Source organism: Palaemon carinicauda, chromosome 6 (genome assembly GCF_036898095.1).
Source record: "Palaemon carinicauda isolate YSFRI2023 chromosome 6, ASM3689809v2, whole genome shotgun sequence".
NCBI lineage: Eukaryota > Metazoa > Arthropoda > Malacostraca > Decapoda > Palaemonidae > Palaemon > Palaemon carinicauda.
The window spans coordinates 149,721,247-149,728,746 of NC_090730.1; the positions used below are offsets into that span (position 1 = coordinate 149,721,247).

The following is a 7,500-nucleotide window of genomic DNA, read 5'->3' on the forward strand; positions in this document are numbered from 1 at the left end:
TGTCATTCCCATAACCTTTCATGAGAGGTCAAAGGACAAATAATATCATCCGCACAAAAACTATTCCATGATAATTGTCATCTGCCTACTTAATTGCTCTAGTTTCTGGATAACATTTAACAGAAGTTCATACCAAGTCCTTTGTGCAGTAAACTGATACCAATTTCTCTCTATACTCCTCTGATAGCAAATCCTCTGTACAGCAACAAAAACAAATGAAGCTGTTTCTACTTAACTGCAGGGCAATGGCCTCATACATGTCCTTATTCATGTCTGGGGTTTGGCCATTTTCATCACCACGCTGGCCAACTGCGGATTGGTGATGGTCGAAGAATTTTGTCTGATCCCTCACAGCAAACCAACCTAGTATAGGTAGCCCAGACTAGTGCGGATTTTTTTTTGTTCATGGTGATACACAGGCCTTTTCACCATGTTTAGGGCTGTGGTGGCCTGTTGGTAACGTCCTTGCCTAGTGATTGGGGTTCAAGTTCCACTCAAACTCGTTAGTTCCTTTGGTTGCTTGAACCTTACCATCATTGTGAGCTAAGGATGGGGGGTTGGGGGAGCCTATAGATCTACCTGTTGCGTCCTCAGCAGTCATTGCCTGCCCCTCCTTGGTCCTAGTTTGGGTGGAGAGGGGGCTTGGGCGCTGATCATATGTATACAATATAGGGTTAGTCTCAAGGCATTGTCACTGTTCCTTGCCTCAACCATTCATGAGTGGCCTTTAAAACGCCTTTAAGGTATCCCCACTCTATACACTAAATGGTACTAAATAGTCAATGTAGTAAAACTGATATCAATTCTTCTACAGAATAAACTGATAAGCATTTACGCCTCGATAATCTGTGCCAGTTGAATCAATATGACTCATAGATAAATGGAACACAACAATCGGACAGCGAGATGTTATATACAAAACGAACTCTACAAGAAGTAAGAGTCCAGTGTGACACAAAGGCAGCGAAAAAAAAAGAAAAAAAAAAAGATCAGCAACAACCGATGGAAATCAAATATTTTGTTGAAATACGATTTCATGGGGGAAACAAGGAAAACATTGAAAAATGAATATATAACGCCATAATTATCCGAAGCTAGTCCTGGAAAGGTATTCTGGCAGAAGCAATGCGATCAACGGTATTATTCATGCATGGCAGCGAATGAATGATATGAATTAGGACTAGAATCCCGCAAATTATGGGAAATAGTGTCAGAAATAAATTGAGGGTATATGTGCAATGGGTGCTGATAATGACTGGCAAATAATATTAGACATGTTAATAAACCTCGTTTCGTATGGAAATTTTTACATCAATAAAAGAATTCCAAAAGAGTACTGAAAATAAATTCCGATAATCCAGTGAGAAGCTCATTCAAAGCATTGATGAAAAAACTCGCCAAAATCATCAAACACGCACACACACACACGCATATATATATATATATATATTATATATATATATACATATATATATACTGTATGTAAATATAATAACAAAAGCAGCCGCTTCTAGTCCACTACAGGACAAAGGTCTCAGACATGTCAATTTCTGTTTTGGGTTTTGGACAGTTTTAACGCTGGCCACTACGGATTGGTGTATATATATACTGTATGTATGTATATATATATATATATATATATATTATATATATATATATATATATATATATATATATATATTTATATATACATTAAACTTATCTTGAGTAATAATATAACATTCACGTAATTATCACAACAAAGAAAAGCGCAATCATGTATTAAAAGACCAAACTCCTTCAATTCCTAGAACGTTATCGACCACGTTAAAAGAGAACTGAACACGTCCTTCCTTGAGGTCTCGAGCGAATTGCCCTTGAATTCCACAATGTTAAAATTCAATTTCTCGATAAACATACTATTACCTGATGTCATATACGATGGGGACAATAAGTTTCGGTTATACGTTAGCGACACGACAACGAGGGAGAGTGTTACCAGTAATTTGATGAAATATTGCTAAAATATCGTGATTACCACGCATTTTCTTGCTTGACATACACATGTAATGTGCATGTTTGGGCGTATTTGTGTGCTTGTGTGTTCAAAGGTTTAGGGACTGTGACAATGCCCTACCTAGCAGGACAATGCCATATATATATATATATATATATATATATATATATATATATATATATATATATATATATATATATATATACATATAATATATATATACATATATATACAGTATATATATACATATATATATAAAGTATATATATATATATATACAGTATATATACATATAATATATATATAAATATATATATATATATATATATATATATATATATATATATATATATATACAAATGATCAACGCCAAAGTCCCATCTCCATCCAAGTTAGGTCAGAGAGAGCCAAACACTGATGACTGCTGATGACGCACTCAGCAAGTAGACCTATAGACTCCCCAAATCCCCCCTACCAATCCTTAGCTCATAAGGATTGAGAGGTTGCAGACACTTAAAGAAACCTATATAAACACTCTACAAGAAACTATCGAGCTTGAGCGGGACTCAAGCCCCAGTCCGGCGATCACCAGGGAGAGACGTTTCCAATGGGCCACCACAACCCTGATTATTGTCAACAATATACTCTGTCAATTTCCTCTTTGTAATCTTCTAAGGATCTCTCAAACTTTTTTTTTTTACATTTTCTTATTTACTTTTTTCTTCTAAACTATAAAATATAATTTTGGAAATAATTAATCCTAGTTTCAGCTATGCCCTCAAATATAAAAGGAATGGTATAAAATACGTTATTTAGCAATCACTTGATAAAGACAAAGTATTGTCTAATAATTGTATTACAGACTGCAATATTGCAATAGCCCGTGTCTGACAGGAAGGGTTAGGATATCTAGAACAACAAAATAGTGCTGTAGCGAAATGAATGGAAGTGAATAAGTTTATTAAACTACACACAACTCTTACACCTAGATACACAATAAGTATTCAAGAGTTTGGATAAAAGCTGAGACAAACACGATTCTCAGTACACAGAGGATAAAGGAAACACATCCACGCAAGCACTCTCTAAACAAGAGTTATATCGCAGTTAATCCATTGCATCAAGATTCAAAGATATGAAATTCATCACCTGTCAGTTGCAGGCAACGTCGCTCTCAGGTAAACAGTAATAAAGTCTGCGCTCTCCATTTCAAGCAATATTATGAAAGAGTTGCTCCCCCTAAAACTAGAAACTGCGTGGTCACATAAGATGTTTTCAAGACTTAGTTTTCCCTCCAGTTCTCTTTTCATTAAAAGAAGAGCGACAAAAGTAAAGTCGTAAGAGGAGTGGGTGAGGAAGCTAGGGAGATGAAGGAAGAATGTCGTTTACACTTATTGCTGTTTTTACTTATTTGTGTTACTTTTCTGATGCTATATAAATGGTCATTGTCGTAACTGAGACTTGTTATTGTTCCTATATGTCCCGTAGGTAGGATATACTGCCTATATCGTTCCTTGCTGGGTGTACTGTAGAAGCAACTCAAATGTTCTTTGCAGTGTACGCTCTTTGCTTTATCCTTTTCTTCTAACCTCTACATTTATGATGGTCAAATTCCATCCCATTTGTCTTGTTCTAGTATTGTTATTCATTTTACAGAAAAATAATCACGAATAAGATAAAAATGATTTAGGGCGGCTCTATGACAGACTGAAAATGCGTCCTAATGGTTTAGCAAAAAACTATAGTAATAGTACCCATGCTTGAATTTTATAATTTGTTATGGCTTATAAATGTTCTATCCAATACTTTTGGAAAATAAAGAGCTGACAAAAGTAGGATTGCAAATATAAAATTTGATGATTAAACAAGGAATAAGAGATAATGTACAAGCACCAATGGTTGTTGCTTATTAACGAACACATCAAGCAAATATAACAATATTTCAGGTTTTCTGAGATGAACTAAGGACAACAGATGCGTATGAAAAATAAGAAAAAAAAAAGAAAGAGGACAGTCGAGTGGTCAAATAGTGATTTTATCCTGGTTTCAAGAACGAAGCTTGATTGCCATTTCCTTTACCTGTCCGTCCAGACGTCTAATTACGTCAGAGCGAAGTGGCAGAAGATTCCATGAGCAGGAATTTTAGTTTTATTTTTCTTCCTCTTCTCCGTTTGTGGGAAGAGGTGAATCCGTCAAGGAGATGAATAATAAGTCTATGGATTATTTTAATTCTTATGGTGTTTAAAATTTCATTTCATTCTTTATTTTTTAAGGAAATGTGGAATGTTCTCAACTGGGTGATGATGATGATGATAATGATGATGATGATTACCACTATTATTATTATTATTGTTGTTGTTGTTATTTTTACAAGCTACGTTATAACCCTAGTTGGAAAAGCAAGATGCTATAAGCCCAAGGAAACAAGAAAATAAACCACGAGAAGTAATAAACAATCAAAATAAAATCTTTTAAGAACAGTAATATTAATATCTTGTTTTTAATCACAAAATGTGAAATTATTTTTCATCATTTCGCTTTCGTCATTCATTAGAAGTTTTCATACAATGCATCTCTATGAGTAATTGCTTGTGCATAACAATCATCGAAATGTACTCCCTTCACCTCGTTTGATCAGTTTTGTTAATTTAAAGTAACCATTTACCCCATTCGTTTCTCTTGTTTATTTTTACTCTCCTCATGCACGCATTCTCGTGCCAAACAAGAGAAATATTTGCAGCACGCTTCCATAGAATACATACATACATATACCAAGGCACTTCCCCCAATTTTGGGGGGTAGCCGACATCAACAAATGAAACAAAAACAAAAAAGGGGACCTCTACTCTCTACGTTCCTCCCATAGAATAGGATATTAAGAAAAAAAAAAAAAAAGAGCTTATATACAAATGACCGTGGTTTTTATATATAATGATGCTCGAGAATTTATGGCAATCAATATAAAAATGAATGTAAAAGTAAATATTAAAACTTTCCTTTAGGTATTACAAACGTTAAATCCTTCTTGACTTTTACGAAACGGTTCAGAGGCTGTTTCTCTCCATCCAATAATATGACTTGACAACATATTTTGTTGGTTTCAGATATCAATTCGTATGTAATAATACAAGTGATTTTATTAAGAGAGGCATTTGACCTTACCGGGTAGTATCAAGACCTGATATTACTTTAAAGTAATGTTTAATTTTATCTTAATTTAGTTATGTTTCATAAGTTACAAATGAATAAGATTTCTTTGAAATTTACACCCAGGTGCCCAACTGTTACATACATACATACATACACACACATACATACATATATATATATATATATATATATATATATATATATATATATATATACATACATATATATATATATATATATATATATATATATATATATATATATAAACATATATATATATGTATATATATATATATATATATATATATATATATACATATATATATATATATATATATATATATATATATATATATATATATATATATATATATATATATATATATATATATATATTGTACGAAGATGAAGTGATAGAGAGAGCAAAGATAAAGAATTTCTTTTTTTTTAAAGGGAAAATTCTGAACGATACAAAAATACTTATACATCTACTACAGTGAAATTGTTAGTCCATCCTTCTTACAAGCTTTCCAGGGGATTTTCTATCCGACTCTGAACTAAGCTCGTAAAGGTCTTTATGGATTAAAAAGAAAAAAAACATGGGAAAGAACCTATCGTATAGAAAAAATACCAAACAAATAGTACTGAAAAGTCTTTTTGGACAATTATATTGTAAAATGGAGCGTTGCTGGTACCAATACTTGGAAAATGGCAATTGACCTTTGGAGTCAGGTGTGAACGGTTATTGCTCATAAAGAGACCAGAAAGTCAACCGGGTTAGCAACAGCTAATGGAATTCAGATCCTTTTTTAGAGCACTAGGTTCCGGATTCAAGGAGAGCAATTCAATTTCCTTTTTAGAACCCGCTAGTTAACCACGAAAGGATATTGCCTCGAAACTACCCTCCTATAAGCTGATTCACACTGCACCGTTACGTCACATAACATCACGTCATGTCAAAATATTCTTGGAAAGAATCCGTGCCCTAACGGTGCCGTAATGTGATGGTGCTGTGACGATGACGAACCGTTTAGTGTAAACACATCCATTTATTTACATGGAGGAAATTTTGACAAAACGGTGACGTGACGTGATGAGACGGTGACGTGATGAATATCGTGAAAACATACACGGTTGACGGTACGGTGACGTGACGTAATGAATAGTGTGAATATATACACGGTTGACAGTACGGTGACGTGACGTGATGAATAGCGTGAATACATACACGGTTGACGGTACGGTGACGTGACGCGATGAATAGTGTGGATATATACACGGTTGACGGAACGGTTACGTGACGTGATGAATAGTGTGAATACATACACGGTTGACAAAACGGTGACGTGACGTGATGAGACGGTGACGTGAAGAATAGCGTGAATACATACACGGTTGACGGTACGGTGACGTGACGTGATGAATAGTGTGAATACATACACGGTTGACGGAACGGTGACGTGAGGTGATGTGATGTGACGTAATGAATAGTGAATGCATACACGGTTGATGGAACGGTGACGAGACGTATCGTGATGTGACGTGACGGTGCAATGTGAATCAGCCTTAAATAAGTTAACTCTATAATAGCATTAATAGAACATTTTTCCTTTGTGAATTAAACAAAAATGCCTAAACATGTAATAAGAATCCTATGTTGATACCTTCATCCCTAAGTTTTAATTAAGAAACAATGAAGAAAAAAATGAGTGGTATGGATTTTCCAGAAATTTCAATATAAACAATTTTCATATTTCTGGTTAAATAAAAGAATAAATATCTATATCTAAGTTTTAACATTTCTTTTATCGTATAGATCTGTTAGATTGTAAACTGATTTGAATATTTAAAATCAATACATTCTCTGTAATAACTTACTTTATCAGAAAAAGTTTAGGCTCAAGAAATCTCTTTTGTTGTTAAAGCCATACACTGTTCATTATATATAGATTCATACACGTATTTATATACGCGAATATACATTTGTTTGTTTAATCACACACAAACACACACACACACACACCCAATATATATATATATATATATATATATATATATATATATATATATATATATATATATATATGAATGGCATTGCAGTGAAAATCATGTAATTCATGCATATATGTATATATGATATATAAATATATATTCCTAAAATTATTCCCTTGTATATAAGATACATATATTTACAGGAAGTACAGCTCAACTGCTAATAATGATCATTACTTCCTCAATTAGAGTATTTTCCAAGAGATCTTACTAACAAACACAAGAAAAGAAAAAAACCCGAGAAGGCAAAGACTTTGACGGAAATAGTTAATGGAGAAGCTGTAAACATTTTTGGCACCATT

At 33.5% G+C, this 7,500-nt stretch overlaps 1 protein-coding gene across 11 annotated transcripts in view; it reads left to right on the forward strand.

Annotated features, from left to right (window-relative positions):
- LOC137642719 (uncharacterized) overlaps positions 1–7,500 on the forward strand; it is a 546,468-nt gene that overhangs the window by 258,859 nt on the left and 280,109 nt on the right. The gene's annotated exons all lie outside the window — the stretch shown is intronic.